Raw genomic sequence first — 14,317 nt, forward strand, 5'->3', positions numbered from 1 at the left:
CTTCATTTCAAAGGGCTTTGCTTGCGTAACCCAGTGAAACTTCAGGAAATGTGAGGCAGGGGAGCAAATAATCTATTTTGCTGGTGCAGTCAAAGTAAACTCAGAGTTATTTCACTTCAGATCCTCCGCATTTGTGTTGATTAGAGCAAAATTTGGGGAGGGGAGTTGACACTTTTGTTTCTGTGTTGAAAGATCTGGCTTGTTTTGGTTCCTGAGCTCCGTGAGATATTTGAACATTGCTGGGAGCTTCACTCAGATATCAAAGTGTTGCAATATTTTCCAGTGCAGATGAAGTCATATTCCCCACAGACAGGATGGGATTGTTCCCAACGGTGCATTTTCCAGGATTTTGTCCAGTCTGGTGTTAAGTGTCTATGTAATGGTTTTCTTCCATCTCTCAGGAAACACAACTTAAGGCTGTGAAAAAAATTACATTTGGAATTTTTTCATGATATTCAACCTGAGTTTTCCTTTCTTTGCTCATATCCTTTTACTTATCCAATGCACATTTTTACCTCCTGAGCTCTTTGACTTTGGCTTTATAAAGTAGAATAAGACAACTGAGGTATGGTTTGCATGCAGTAAGGAGTTGGAAGGAGCATGCCATGATGAAGAAACCTGGAATATGTGTACCACCTAAACTTCACCACAGCCACAAGCCTTGCAGTGGCCATTATTTTGCCTGTCTCCCTGTTCAAGGATTTCCTTTGTCTCTCTGAAATATCTTTGCTGGCTTTAGAGTTGTGAAGCTTTCTCTGTTGCTCAAGTCTAAGGCTCAAAGTGACATTCAGACCATATGGAGGTAGCCTTAAGTTGCAGAGGACCAAGAAGGGCATCCTCTCCTCGGTCTTGGGATGGCTCTGCCACCACAAGACATTGCAGGTCAGAGAGGCAATATTGCTTTTGACAAATCTCTTCTAGCAGCTGTCCTGTATCTTCTCAGGCATGAGAAATTGGGCATGGTCAATGCACGCTGACAATGCTGGTGGTATGGCTGACTCACTCGGCCTGATTAGATCTCATTTACATTGTTTGTTCACTGTCAGTCCCCTGATGTCACAGGTACCTCTGAGAACAGACGCAGACATTTTCCCCCTCTGGATTGGCCTTCCTCTCTAAGGAAAACCTTAGAGCCTGGTCTGTTGAAATCAACAACAATATTCCTCCATGGGAACCAGGGCAGGGCAGGACCAAGAGCTCAGTGCTGTTGCTACTCATTGAGCTAGTGGGATTTGGAGGAGGTTGGTGTTGCATAGCAATGCAGAGAACTTTATGGGATGCCAGATCCTACCTAATTCTCTGGATACTAAATAGTAATTGCATCAGGACTAAAAGCAAACAAATAAAAACCTTCTTCTGTTTAAAGGGTTGCTGCACCACGAACTGAGTCCACCTGTTTCTGCATAAGCCTGATAAACCCCAATCTCTCCTGAAGACTGACAACTCTGAATTTATTTGTAGGTAAAATTTGTAGGCTAACAGACTTTTAAGTGAGTTTGGGAGTAGCTGGAAGGAAAATAAAGAAAATGTTAATGAAAGAAAACCTAAACAATTACAACCTATTACAAATTGTTGTTATTTTTATCTTTTAACTTGATCCAAAAAGCTCCGGAGAGAATGAAGCAGAAAATGCAGCGTTCTGCTAAACACCATATCATTTCTGTAGTAATGTAAAGATTTCATCCTTCCCTTTGCAATCTGACAGTTCAGTTGTCTCGCATTGTCTCCCAATAAAGATGCCTTTGTAATATAAAGTGAAATTGTTGATTTGAGGAGAATGGTTTTCTAATAAACGCGCAGGGTCACAGCACTTGTCCCTTGCATTGAGGAGAAAGGATTTGAGATAAAGCCGTGAATGATCAATCTGAAATAACAAAAGCTGCTTCTGAAATACAGCACGCTGTGAAAGGATACGGAACCCACGAGCACAGTGGAGTGTAAGAAGTAGCCCTAAGGCCTCGTAAGAATGTGCTTCATGACTTCTTCACAAGTTGGAGCTTTCGTCTGAGTCTGCAGCTAACTGAAGGCCTATTTATAAATGCATTACAAAAATCAGAATAAACTTGATATTCAGAGCATCACAAGCAATTTAGGTCAGGCACTACACAGCTGAACGCCAATTATTGGAATGGATTACCAGGACATGTTAAAAAGCACTTAGCTTCAAAAATATGTAGAAACTGGGGTAGCATGATGTTTCTGAGTGCATGTGTAACACTCTTTGGATTTTGTTTCGAGCTTTGCCTTGACTTGGCCCAGATGCTGCTGTATGACTACAACTTCATCTGTCCTTTGGAGATTTGTACGACTGCCTGGCAAATTTGTGCAAAAACCACCCTCAGTCATACAGTGTTGCTGCTGTCGTTCTGGTGGTGGTTGTCGTAACGTAGGCGGTTCCAGAAACTCCTCGTGCAGAGCACTAGGGGAGGAGAGACAGCTGCTACTGCAAAGAAATCAGAAGCAAACTCAGGCCAGGAAACTGGGGGCGCTTTGAGTTCACAACATCTTTAAATACCTTCAGACATACGTCTTGTGTGCTACTGCTGAGCTGCAGAGGGGTTTTCAGGTGCTGTATGGGTTGCGTGTAGGAAAATACAAAACTTCAGAGCTGGCCTGTGCTGTCCAGCACCTACTGCCCGCTCCCTCCTCTCCTTGTGCTTTAGCTTTCAAGGAATTCCATTCGTTTTCAATCATTTTTCTGCCACAGCAGTAAAAACATGATGAACAGCACTAAACACTGTCATAAAGCTCTTTACAGCCAAGACAAACCCCCAAACTGTTGCAGGCACATTCTGCAAAATCAAGAGGTTGTTATAAAAGTTATTTTTTACAAGAATTCCTTTTATAGGAATCCCAATGGCTGGTTTTGGAGAGCTTTGTTCAGTCCCCAGACTCTCTCTAACCAGAAGCTTTCTCTCTGTGCAGTATTTAAGGGTGAGCAGGGTCTGGCAGGGTCTGGCTGCTCAGGCCAGGTCACTGTTGATGAAACCCGTCAGTGAGGCAAAGCTGCAGACCCTGAGCATCGCTGTGTGGCTGGGGTCCAAGGCAAATACCAATGTGCTCTTTCCATCCATCCTCCAAGCTACTTATCACTCTGCAAAGCCCTGAAATAAGGAATGTAGGGAAAGCCGTGTCCAACAAACAAGATGGGCTGCGCAGCTTTATAGTTCCTTGTGGTGCCGTGGTGTGAGGGACTGCTCCCATAAATGAACGTAAGCGTAGTTCTGTTTGACAGATCAGGCTTTTTCTTAAGTGTTTCAAAATAATGCTGTGTAATTAAGGAGCAAATTGGTTTCTTAACTTCCTACAGGGCGGTGATGTTTTGGAAACCATTCTCCTTGTGAGCACCGAGCCATCTGCTGAAAGTTGTCCATTGCTTCCTTCTTCTCTTGTGTTTGCATTATATTTATATTCTCTTCTCTTCCATTGGCTTCAATTCCCTTCCCAGGCGGTGGAAACGGACACCATGGCTGAAGACAGTTTATGCTGAGCCATTAAAGACTCTGTTTAGCTCGCTCCCCTTTTCCATAACCATTTGCAATAAAAACTGTGTCAGGAAAGAGCCCTTTTGTGTACCGCTCAGTGACCTGCAAGGGCTGGGACCAGCCTTGCGCTGGGGATGGCAAATTCCCTTTGAGGCCACTAAGCCGGAGATCCGGTGCTAAGAACACAGGAAGCTGGGAGGATATATACTGTAACTTTTCATCTCATGCATAAGAATTGCCGTCTGTTTTGATCTCGTGATAGAGAAAAGTCATTCTGCTTATCTCATCTAACACAGTGGCTAGTCCGATTACAAGCTTCCCTGCCTGGCACCTTTTTAAATTCAATTTGGCTGCCTGTGCCTTTGGCACACAGTAGGTTTCATTAAATTTCACAGCAGTTAGTTTTCATTCCCTCTGTGACACCTTTTTATCAACATTTGACTCTAGTGTAATTTCAAGAAATTGTACTTTTTTTTTCTTTTTTTTTTTTTCCAAAGTGCTTGTACCATAATAATTCAGCAGAGCAGGTGGGGGAAGAAGATGCAGATACTGTTGCAAATCCATGTAGAAAACTAATATATGGGATGGCAGGTCAGCTTGCAAGTGTTTTTTGCATGCAATGATAACAAAAAGGAGCTGCTTCCCTTCCTTCTCAGTCGTTATCATCCAAGACTGTCAAAAGCGCAGTTTAAGAACTTGCTGTAAAAGGCAAATTTCATTTCTTTCAGGTTAATCACAGCTTTATTTTAAAAGCAGAGCTCTCGGAGTGCTGCTGAATTGACAGTGTAAGGTTGTGAGACAAGCCTTGTGAAACCTCGGCTAGGTAACGATGGGAGTTTTCTTTTCAAAACCAGATGAGGAAGCTGGTTTGCAAGGAAGGTGTGTGTGCAGGTATGTGTGCAGGATCACAGAGAGCAAACGTGGTGGTTTTCCATTTAGTATGCGATGCCTGGTCCCTGGTAAGCGGGTTGAGGGAAGGTGGGCACCCCAGCACAGACCTGGCACCTCTTGGTCACATCACCTCTACCTCCTCCCCAGCACAGAGCAGTGTTTTCTCAAGTCTGTGCCCAAGGCAGGTGCTGGGCAGGTTTGTGTCAGTAGAGGTGGTTTTGAGGTTCTCTCTGAAAGGTCTTCATTTGCAGAGCGTCAGCCTGTCTGAAATGCCAGCCTTTTGTAGTCTGCTGGGGTAATAAGAACATGCAAAACCAGTGTGTCATGGCTTCTCAGTAAAATTTAAAAAAGCTAATTAAAATGAAGCTTAAAAGTGCCTAAAAGTGAGCTATGCATGCAGGCATAACTCAGAGACTGACAGAGCCGTGTCTCACTGCAAGCCAAGGGCAGCCGGGCGTGGGAGGCCATAAATCATTTTCAGAATGAGACTTCTGATTGATGAAACTTTTCCTTCTGTCCTTTCAAAGGAATTAGTTTAACAAATGGAGCAGCTTACTTCCCTCTACCCAACGGTCTCCATAATTCCCGTTGCTGATAAAGTATTTCCAAATCCATACAATCTTGGGCAGGACCTTGAACACCCTGGGGAAGCTGGAGGCTATGGGCAGCGCCCCACCTCCCTCTCAGAGAAAGGTTTCCCCTGGGTTTCCCATGTATTTCCCACTGGTCAGCCTATACATATATAATGTATATTTTTGGTGGGTTGGCAGGCTGTAATTTCCATCTCAGGCAGCGGCTTGAGTTGTTGGGGAGTGCCAAGGAAGCAAGGGTGCCTTGCTAGCAGAGTCTCCACATGTCCCCTGCTGTCTCCAGAGAGCAGCGGCTGTCAGAGAGCTGCGGAAGCCTTGCAACCAGGGAGCCGGATAAACGGTGTGTCTAAGTCGGCATGGTGCTGCTGAAGTGAGCCCTGGCTCACAGCTGGCTGGAAGAGGTGGCCTCATTCTTTCTTCTGGGGGTGGAAAATGTCTTTCCAGAGCACAGCTTGAGCGCACGGACCTCTGGCTACAGACTGAAATCTTGCTTGTTTTTTCCAGGTTGGCTGAGTGTGTTCACTTAAGGGTGAAGGCACAAGTAAGAGTTCCTGTTAGCTTTGTTTTTCCTACTAAGCTGAACATAAGAATAAGGATTATTCCTTCGTCTTAGTATGAAGGCACAGAGTTGAGGATCTTTATTGTTTCCAGCACAAAATGGTCCAGTGTAATTAGCAGGCATCCTACAAGCAGACTGCTCAACAACAGGTAGCTCTGGGGGATGTTTCTTCCCATTTCAGATAATTAATCATTATTTTATGTCCTGAAGTCTTGAGATTCCTCTAAATTGTATATCTGGTGTAATGGTGGAGGTTTACATCACAGCAATCACATTATGATTAACATGTAATTATGCAGGTATTCAATCGACAGGATTAGCTGAGACATCCATAATTTCTAAAAATGTGTTTCCAGTGTGGCCAGTGGCAGGTCTGAAAGAGTAAAGAGTAATCAGAAGATTATTTGAGAATGCAGGTAAGTATAAATCCTAGAAGAGTTTTAATCTTCATATTTTATGACTTATTAAGACTTTAAAACAGGACTGCTTCCTATTGTTTCAAGATGACATATTCCAGTATCAGTGCTGATGAACACATGACTTGGTGGCCCTTCAGCTGGAATGAGGCAGGACTGCTAATGATATACGGCTTCTGACAGGTTCCTCTGAGTATTTATGGGCCTCAATATGTATGCAATCTATGGATATTTCAAAACTGATTAACATTTCTGAACCTAAGTTAAAGTTTATAGTTGGCATTTCAATGGTGTCAAAGCAAAATTAATCAGAGCTCAAAAGATATGCAGTCTTCCTGACATGCTGGTGACAGCGAAAATATAAACCACTGAGAAATAGCTTGCTGAAAGACAGAACGTAGCCTGGATTTTGGAAAGAGATCCGCAAAAATGGCTTACTGCCACAGACAGACTGTGAGGGTGTGTGCGATGGTGGAGCTGGTATTTACTATGGCACTAGCTTAAAAAACTCAAGACTCTGTGCCGAGTTACTTGTCCCGTAATAAGTTACTTGGAAATCTTATCTGTGAAACTTTAGCATATTTAATATGCAAACTAATCTCTTGAAACAGTTCAGATAAGCAGCGTTCTTAAATGTACCCTGTCAAGACATTTTTGAGTCAATGAAGCTTAGCAAGCAAATGCTTTCATTTCAGTGGCCCTCATGAGAATAGTCAAAATTTATACTTTGTTGTGATGTTAGGCTGCATGGCTGTCTGTCTGTAATGAAAATGGAACAAACTGTCACGGAGTTTTTTTTCTTTTTTTTTTTTTTCTGTGTTTATCTCTGTTTTAAATAGGTCAGTGATGGCCTTTCTGCATTTCGAAAGATTGCTAACAGCCTCAGTGAAAGCTTTTAGGATCCAGTTTGAAAAGCATCAGAACAAATAACTAGGTTTTATTTGTTCTGTAAAAAGAAAACTATAAATCATAAAACCGTAGAATGGTTTGGGTTGGAAGGGACCTTAGAGATAATCTAGATCCACCCCCCTGCCATGGGCAGGGACACCTCCCACCAGACCAGGTTGCCCAAAGCCCCATCCAGCCTGGCCTTGAGCACCTCCAGGTGTGGGGCATCCACAGCTTCTCTGGGCAACCTGTTCCACTGCCTCAATACCTTCATAAAAACTGTTTCAGTGCCTCACCTCCTTCATAAATGAGGTATAAGTTGTAGTTTAATAATGCCAGGTACCTGTGCAAAGATAAGATGGTCTGTGTGTTGAGATGAGTCTTCCCAAGAGAAATGCAATTTAGTCTTTCGGGGTGTGGTGGAGCTTGATGGCATTTTTAGGTGGAGAGAGAGCATAAGCTAATTGTTAAATTAGTTTTGAAACTGCAAATCTGTTGCTATATTTTCAGTCTGAAAGAGACCACCTAGTGAGCAGTTGAAAGGAAATCAAGATCTGCACAGAACCAGCTGGTACTCCAAACACTAAGATCAAGGTAGTCAGAGAGGACCTAGGAGAGCAGGAAGTTTCAGTGGAAATGGTGTTGGGCTATGTTAGTTTCTTTCCCCTTTCTAACTTAATATTTACATTTTTCTGTTTACTTGTTGCAAAATTGTCTTAACTTCTACTTTGGCAAGAGTATAACAACCCTCACTACTTCCATTTACCTCTGGATTTAGCACATTGTGAGCTATGTACTGATCCATTGGCACAGAGACTTGGATTTGATCTTCATCTGGAAGTCATTAATGCCTCTCTCATAAAATCTCTTTGATTCCTTTGCACATTTTCCTGCTTTCCTCCCAGGACACTTTCTGAAGTACTTGACTCCACATCCAGCAAGAATGCCTTAATCATTGTGGTAGTGGTTGTTCCCACTTGAATCCAGACTGCTCAGGTGCTCTTTAAGATATCAGAGTTTTTTTTTTTTTTATTTTTCTTAACCTTTAAAGCTACAAGGACAATGAAGAATCCTCTATCTTGCAAACAGATGGTCAGAGGTGTTGCTTCCAGATCGTGAATAAAAGTTGACTTTGAAAATAGAGCTGGGTTGCTGAAAACCAAAGGGAGAAGGGGCATGGTTTTCAGTGAGCTTGAACAGTACATAAACCAGAATGGAAAGCACTTGTTGGCAGACGCCTACAGTCTCAACAGGTTTAAATACAAATGCACAAGTTACAACCAGATTTTTCATTGCAGCCTCTCTCCAAATATTTAGAAGTAAAACTGAGGAGGCAGGTGTATCTTGAACAAAGACAGTCTTTGAGATGGGTAATGCAGGCAAAACAGAATAGCTGAAAAAGTAAGGTTTGAGGGAACTTAAAACTTTTTTTTTTTTTTTTTACATTATTCAGGCACAAAAATTGATGTCATTTCTGGCAAACTTGAATGACAGAATTCAATATTCAAAGCTATAAAAGTACCTTTGCATAAAATCCTTATCTTCACAGTGTTTCTTAGCACAGATGCAAGGAATATTTCCATTTTGCAGATAGGAGGCTAGAAACTTACTGAAGGTAGCTTATAAAACTTATGGTTAAGTAAGTATTGATTAGAGACCTTCCAAGTCTTATGCTCATGAGCAGCCACTGAAACAGCTGCTATATGGAAACATGACTTCAATATACAGGTGTAATAATGTGCCTCTTCCTTACACTGAGTCATGACTACAGGATTATCTGCTTAGCATTTCTGAGGCAGAGAGAAGCTTACACTGTGTGCAGCCTGAGCTGATGGGCAACTGCACAAACACTGTTGGTCACAAGCTAACACACACAGATGAACTACTCTTGAGATATCCTGTATTAGGGGAGCAGGGGAACACAGATACAAAACATTGCAGAAAAGCTCCCTCCCTCCACTCTCTTTTTGCATTTTAGCCTTTAATCTGCAGGAGTCTGAGTTCTTCTTTCTTTCAAATCTTCTGATTTCAGAAAGGGGATGCTCACCTGGGTATCTCAGCAGAGTATGAACCATGTCTTTGAAATATGTCCCTATATCCCTCACCCTGTTCAAGGAGAAGACTTGGTATCTACATCTGATACCTGAAAAAGAACCAAGGTGTTGAGATACCCCAGGGCAAAAATGTCAAGGAATCCTGTGTAATTCTGCCCACCAGGCAAATGACCCTCTGGCACATCACAGTGATGGGACCCTACAGAGGTGGGCCCATGAAGAAGTGGGGCAGCTCTTTTATGTTCTGGCATGTAAGAAAAAGTGCCAAACAGAAAGTCTTGTGATAATGTGATCACAAGATTAATTTGCACAAGCAGCTAGCAGAGGACACGTAGAAATGGAATATATGCATTTTCATGTGAAATGAGTGAGTCAGAATGACTTTGTGCTTGTTGCCTATTATGCATGTCGCATATATTTGATATTTTAATACTTCTTGTTATTGTTTTCATGATTATTTTTAATTTTCTGAATTACCTCAGTGTGAAAGCGTATCACAAAAGATGCTGATACTTTTTATTTATGTAAGATGCTTAAATTATACTTTTGAAGTTACTTACCCAGCATTTTATTTATCTTACAATCATAATTATTCAGTGCCTCCTCCATCTGCTTTGATTTAATTATGGCTGTATAGACAGCAGTCACAGAGATAAGTCTCCTCAGGTTGATTGGTTGCATATAGCACCTTCCACGCTCTATAAAGAGTAAGCTTGACACCTGGCAATTAAACGAAGTAGACATTTTGTCTCATCTGTTCATGAGGGTTGGAGTGATATCAGGCATCCAGTGATGTAGCTTGGTTCTCAGACACGTGGCAGACTCCCTGGCAGTATGAAAAGGACAGGTGAAATAAATTATAGAGTTGCCAGCTGCTTTAAACATTCCTGTTCAGCATCGTAACCCAATCTTGTCAAGTTTCTGGGGTTTGAGGCATTTTTGTGTGAATATCTTCTTCAGTCTTTTCAACAGTTGCCAGAGAGAACCTCCTACTGAAGTTATTACTGCCTAAAATTCAAGAGTGCTTTCAACTTCCTCTCTAAGGCAGGGTTTTCTACTGAATAAAGGTATTTCTTATCATGCTGCTGTATTTAATATGTCCTTTTTGATGCCATAAGCAGTGGTGAAGTGACTGGAGTCTGTACTCCTGTCAGCTGAAATTATACTTTCTTATTCACTTGTTTACTGCCAGGACAATGCTGTTGGCTCCCACGGGATTTCTCTTTCAGGTTCACTCCTAGTGCACCTGAAATCCTGAAATCCAGATAAATATCTGCCTGCTTTCTGTGGTACACAAGCAGTCCCAATTCCCTTTACAAGGAAAGGAGTATGACCCATGTGTTCCTTTTTTTTTTTTATTTTTTCCACTCTTGGACTTACATATATCCTAACTCTTCATGGACATAACTTGGATCTACACTTATTCAGCTCAGTGGAAATAAGATATTAATTTAAGAGATCATTGGAAGCTTTACCACTGAGAATATGTATTGCATGTCCTCAAAAGTAACTTTGCCTTTCTTCTGCTTATGTTTATACTTATGCTCTCTGGGAGCAGTGTACTTGAAATCAGTGCCATGACTTTGAGCTACAAGCCATTTCCATAAGAGTGCTTAGTTTGTCATTTAAAGAAGCAAAGATTTTCATTAATTTAACAGTAGGCTAAAATCTGTTCATTTTGATCAAAACATCGGAAAAACTCTTTGAACTTACCTTAAAACAATGATGAACCAGACGTATTTCCCAGCGGTTTCTAATGTGACTTGAATCTGCTCTGTCTTAATCTGCATCACACCACTCAGTTACCCACTGGGAAATAAAATGCACTGTCATTAAAAAGGCAACTCCCAGAGAGACAGCAAAATTTGCCTAATGGAGGCTGATACAGGAACAATGAAAGAAATTCTAAATTATTTTTTTGGAACGTTAACGTGCCTTTCTACTTGGCCACATTCATCTGGGTGCTTTTATTAACAAACCACTGCGGCCTCACCCCAGTAATAGCAGTTTCAGCCCAGGTTCCCAGACAGCAATACCCACCACCCAGGGAAGTTGTGCAAGCTGGTTTCTGCTGGGTTGCTCTGGTGGGACCTCTGTGCTGTCTCTTACAGTTTCCTTGGCCTGCATGGAAAGCCTAGGTACCCAGATGACTCCTTGCGGAGCAGCCACGTTGGCCAGCCAGCTCCTCGGTTCTGCCTGGAGGAGACAAACGGGTGTTCAGTGTCAATCACTTCACTGCCTGGTTTGGGAAAGGAGAAAAGAACTTGGTTTCACGCTGGTTAATTTTATATTCCAGGCTTGCTCAGAGGCTTACTTACTCATCTCCCAAAGTTAAAAGCCTAATTTTGGTCTTGAGGAGTAATAGTTCCAGGAGGAGTAGCCCAAACAACCTGGTGAAACTGAGGAAGAGTACAAGCAGTGAAGGGGTTCCCAGGATGACATTTTGATACTCTGTTCTCTGTGAGGCCAAACTCTGGTCTGTGGATGATCCCTGTCTTATTGCAGCACTGATGTACATCTACACTTAGATTTTTTTTCTTGCTCCTTTGGTTTGGAGTACTGCTGCTGTTTACTTCAAGTTTCCACGCTACAGACAACTTTTTCATCCAGACTTCTGTCTCTCCTCTTCTGGAGCCAGTGGACCAACTCACAGCACTGTAACATCCTCCTACTAAAGACAAAAAATACAAAACATATTGATAGATTTTTGGCTATCTTTGAACATTACTTAGCAACTGGTGGCAAGGAGCCCCAGGACTGGTGGAGAGTGTGCTCTGTTAGAGAAGTGCCTACAGTATCCCTGGCACACTGCAAACCTGGCATTATCCAAAGGGCTCAGATCTTTCTCTTTCTTTACCAGCCAAGGCTGACTCTGAAGTCCTTACTTTAATTCTCACCTGTTTCTACAGATTTCTGTTTCTGTGTTGTTGCCACTGGGAGAGGATGAAACACCACTTGGAAGTTGAGCCCAGTTCCTTGTTGGACACATTTAGTCTGGAAGTGTTGACACCACATCTACTCACCAAACTGTCCTCCCACCATTGCTTGAATATTTTCCAATACCTACAATGCTGCTTACTGATGTCTCACTAGTTTCTCACCTTCTTTCCTCTCTTTCATCCACTGGCTTCTCTATTTCTACTGTTTCTCTTCAGTCTTTTCTAAGGTGTTTAAGGGAAACTTCTCTTTCATATAATTTCTGTCCTTGTCTTTACATTGATCAGCAATGTTACTTGTTTGTTTGTTTGTTTTTGTACATGTGCTCCAGGTTATAGCATGTTTCATTATTGTCTAACTTCTTTGAGAGATAAGGACCTCAGGCCTAGCCTGAGTTTGTTAGTAAAGTTTTAGAAAACAATTACAGACATCCAACAGTTCTCCTCACGTTCTGCATTTTTTGTTTGAGCCATTTATTTCTTGAAGGACCAGTGCAATAAATAGCAAGCATAAGAATTTAGCAAGTCTGTCATGAAATGGCAGTGTGGGGATGCCTGTTGTGTTCCTGGTGTGGGTGAGAAACCACAGGTATTGCCAGACCATGGTGGGGTGCTGTCCAGGCCCATGCTCCAGGAAGGCTACAGGAGGGTCTCATCTCTCCATGCTGAGCCCTCCTACTCCCTTGGTAAGACTCAATGTTGCATCAGGCCTGAGGGCTTCTGCCAGTTTTGGTGTTTGTGTTCTGCAAATGTGGTTCATAATTGTGTTTGGTGGGGTCACAGCACAGAATGACCCCTGGCAAGCAGGATGGAGAACCATGCTAGTGTCCTCACAGCAGTGATCCTCTTCTGAAAACTCATACCTGATATCCCAATCAATTTAAGCAAGCATAACCAGGCACTGGGGTGGCAGGAAGGCGTCCTGCTCTCCCAGCCTTACCTCCTGATCCTGCAGCACACCAGCTTTCCATCAGCCCACCGCAAGTGAGCTGCATCAGGAACTGTTCTGCCTGAAAACTGACTTAGGAAAAAAAAAAGTTATTTTTAGCTGGATCAATTCCCCTATCCGATTCTCGGCACAGCTCCACAAATGTTTGTGCTGGCCCAGCTGAAAGGTTGCTGTGGGAGTGGGAGTGACTAGCTACAAGGAGGAAACCTGGAACTGTGTGCATCACCCCAAAAAATGGCCATGCACTTGTAGCATTACATGATGAATGTGGTAAGTAAACGTTTTCATGTAAGTGAGGCAGCCAGAACAGTCTTGGGAGTTGCAGAGCAAGAAGTTTTAACAGAGCTTTGCTGATCCTGAGAGGGCTTTTTCAGTGAACATAACAGCATGGGCACAAAAGCGGCACATTCTCTCCCACAGTCAGATTTTTCTGAGTACACACTGCAAGTGAGAAATGTATGCGATAAACACAGTTGCATGCTTAATTGTTTAGAAAAGAATTAACTTCTATTATAATGCTACTATTATAACGTTTGCAGTGGCAGCCTCCAGGTTCCCTACCTTTTAGCATCGATGACCAAATCCTTAGTCACAGCTCGAGGCTGCAGAACATTGTCATTATTCAGTGGATAATGCAGAGATTTCAGTAATCCCCAAAGAAAAAAAAAATAGAAAAAAAAAAGAAGAAAAAAAGAAACCTCCCACCAATGAGCTTTCCAAAGCCAGAGTTTATGCACTGTATATTTAATGAGCCTAAGTGAAGCAGTTTTATTGTTTGTTTCCAGGATGGTTTCAAGCCTGTACTGACTGCTTGTCAGTGGGATTCCTGTACCTAACATTTAAACAATACTTTCTAGGGGGAAGAAAGTAGATTTGAAATTCAAAGTCATGGATATTTCTAATACAGTTTTTTAGGGTTTAATTTTGCATGTAATCATGACACAGGCTGGCTTTCTCTGTGAAACCTAATGTCGTAATACATCACTGCACTTTTATCTGGGAGCTGATTGTTGCTTAATGCCTGCAACCAGGTTGTGAAAATTTGAGGCTTTTTCTCTGCAAAGTGAGCACTCATAAAGAAGGTATTTTTCAGAGCCCTGTCAGCTGAAGTGTTTTTGTTATTATGCTTGGGTGCTTTATGATGCTGTTAGCATCCTCCTTACATAGCACACCAAACTGATCCATCATGTTGTGTTAGTAGCTTCACTACTTAATCTCCCTTGCATTTGTGTAGCATTTTAAACTTAAGTCACGATCCTCTAAATGCAACTTTCTTCTATTTGTGGTTGTAAACTCACATAGAACAAGTTTACTGAGGATTGCATTATTCAATATTTTTTGTTTACAAAAAGGAGAGCTGCAGAAGTGTCTGTGTTCCCAGGGACTTTGATCTACTCGAAGCTTTCTGTTTCCAAATAATGGAGGAGAAGCTGTCAAAGGCTCCAGAAATCTTACCAAGCTCCAAAGAATTGTGCTGGTATCACAGGCTGAACTGAATTGACTCCGTGCCTTTTATTCTAAGTACCACCAGTTCAGACCACTGCTCAGT

General features: G+C 42.1%; 1 protein-coding gene across 1 annotated transcript in view; it reads left to right on the forward strand.

Moving 5' to 3' along the window:
- The window catches only part of LHFPL6 (LHFPL tetraspan subfamily member 6), a 137,231-nt gene that overhangs the window by 10,677 nt on the left and 112,237 nt on the right, over window positions 1–14,317 (forward strand). The window lies entirely within an intron of this gene.

Source organism: Anas platyrhynchos, chromosome 1, assembly GCF_047663525.1.
Source record: "Anas platyrhynchos isolate ZD024472 breed Pekin duck chromosome 1, IASCAAS_PekinDuck_T2T, whole genome shotgun sequence".
In the NCBI taxonomy this organism is placed as follows: Eukaryota; Metazoa; Chordata; class Aves; order Anseriformes; family Anatidae; genus Anas; species Anas platyrhynchos.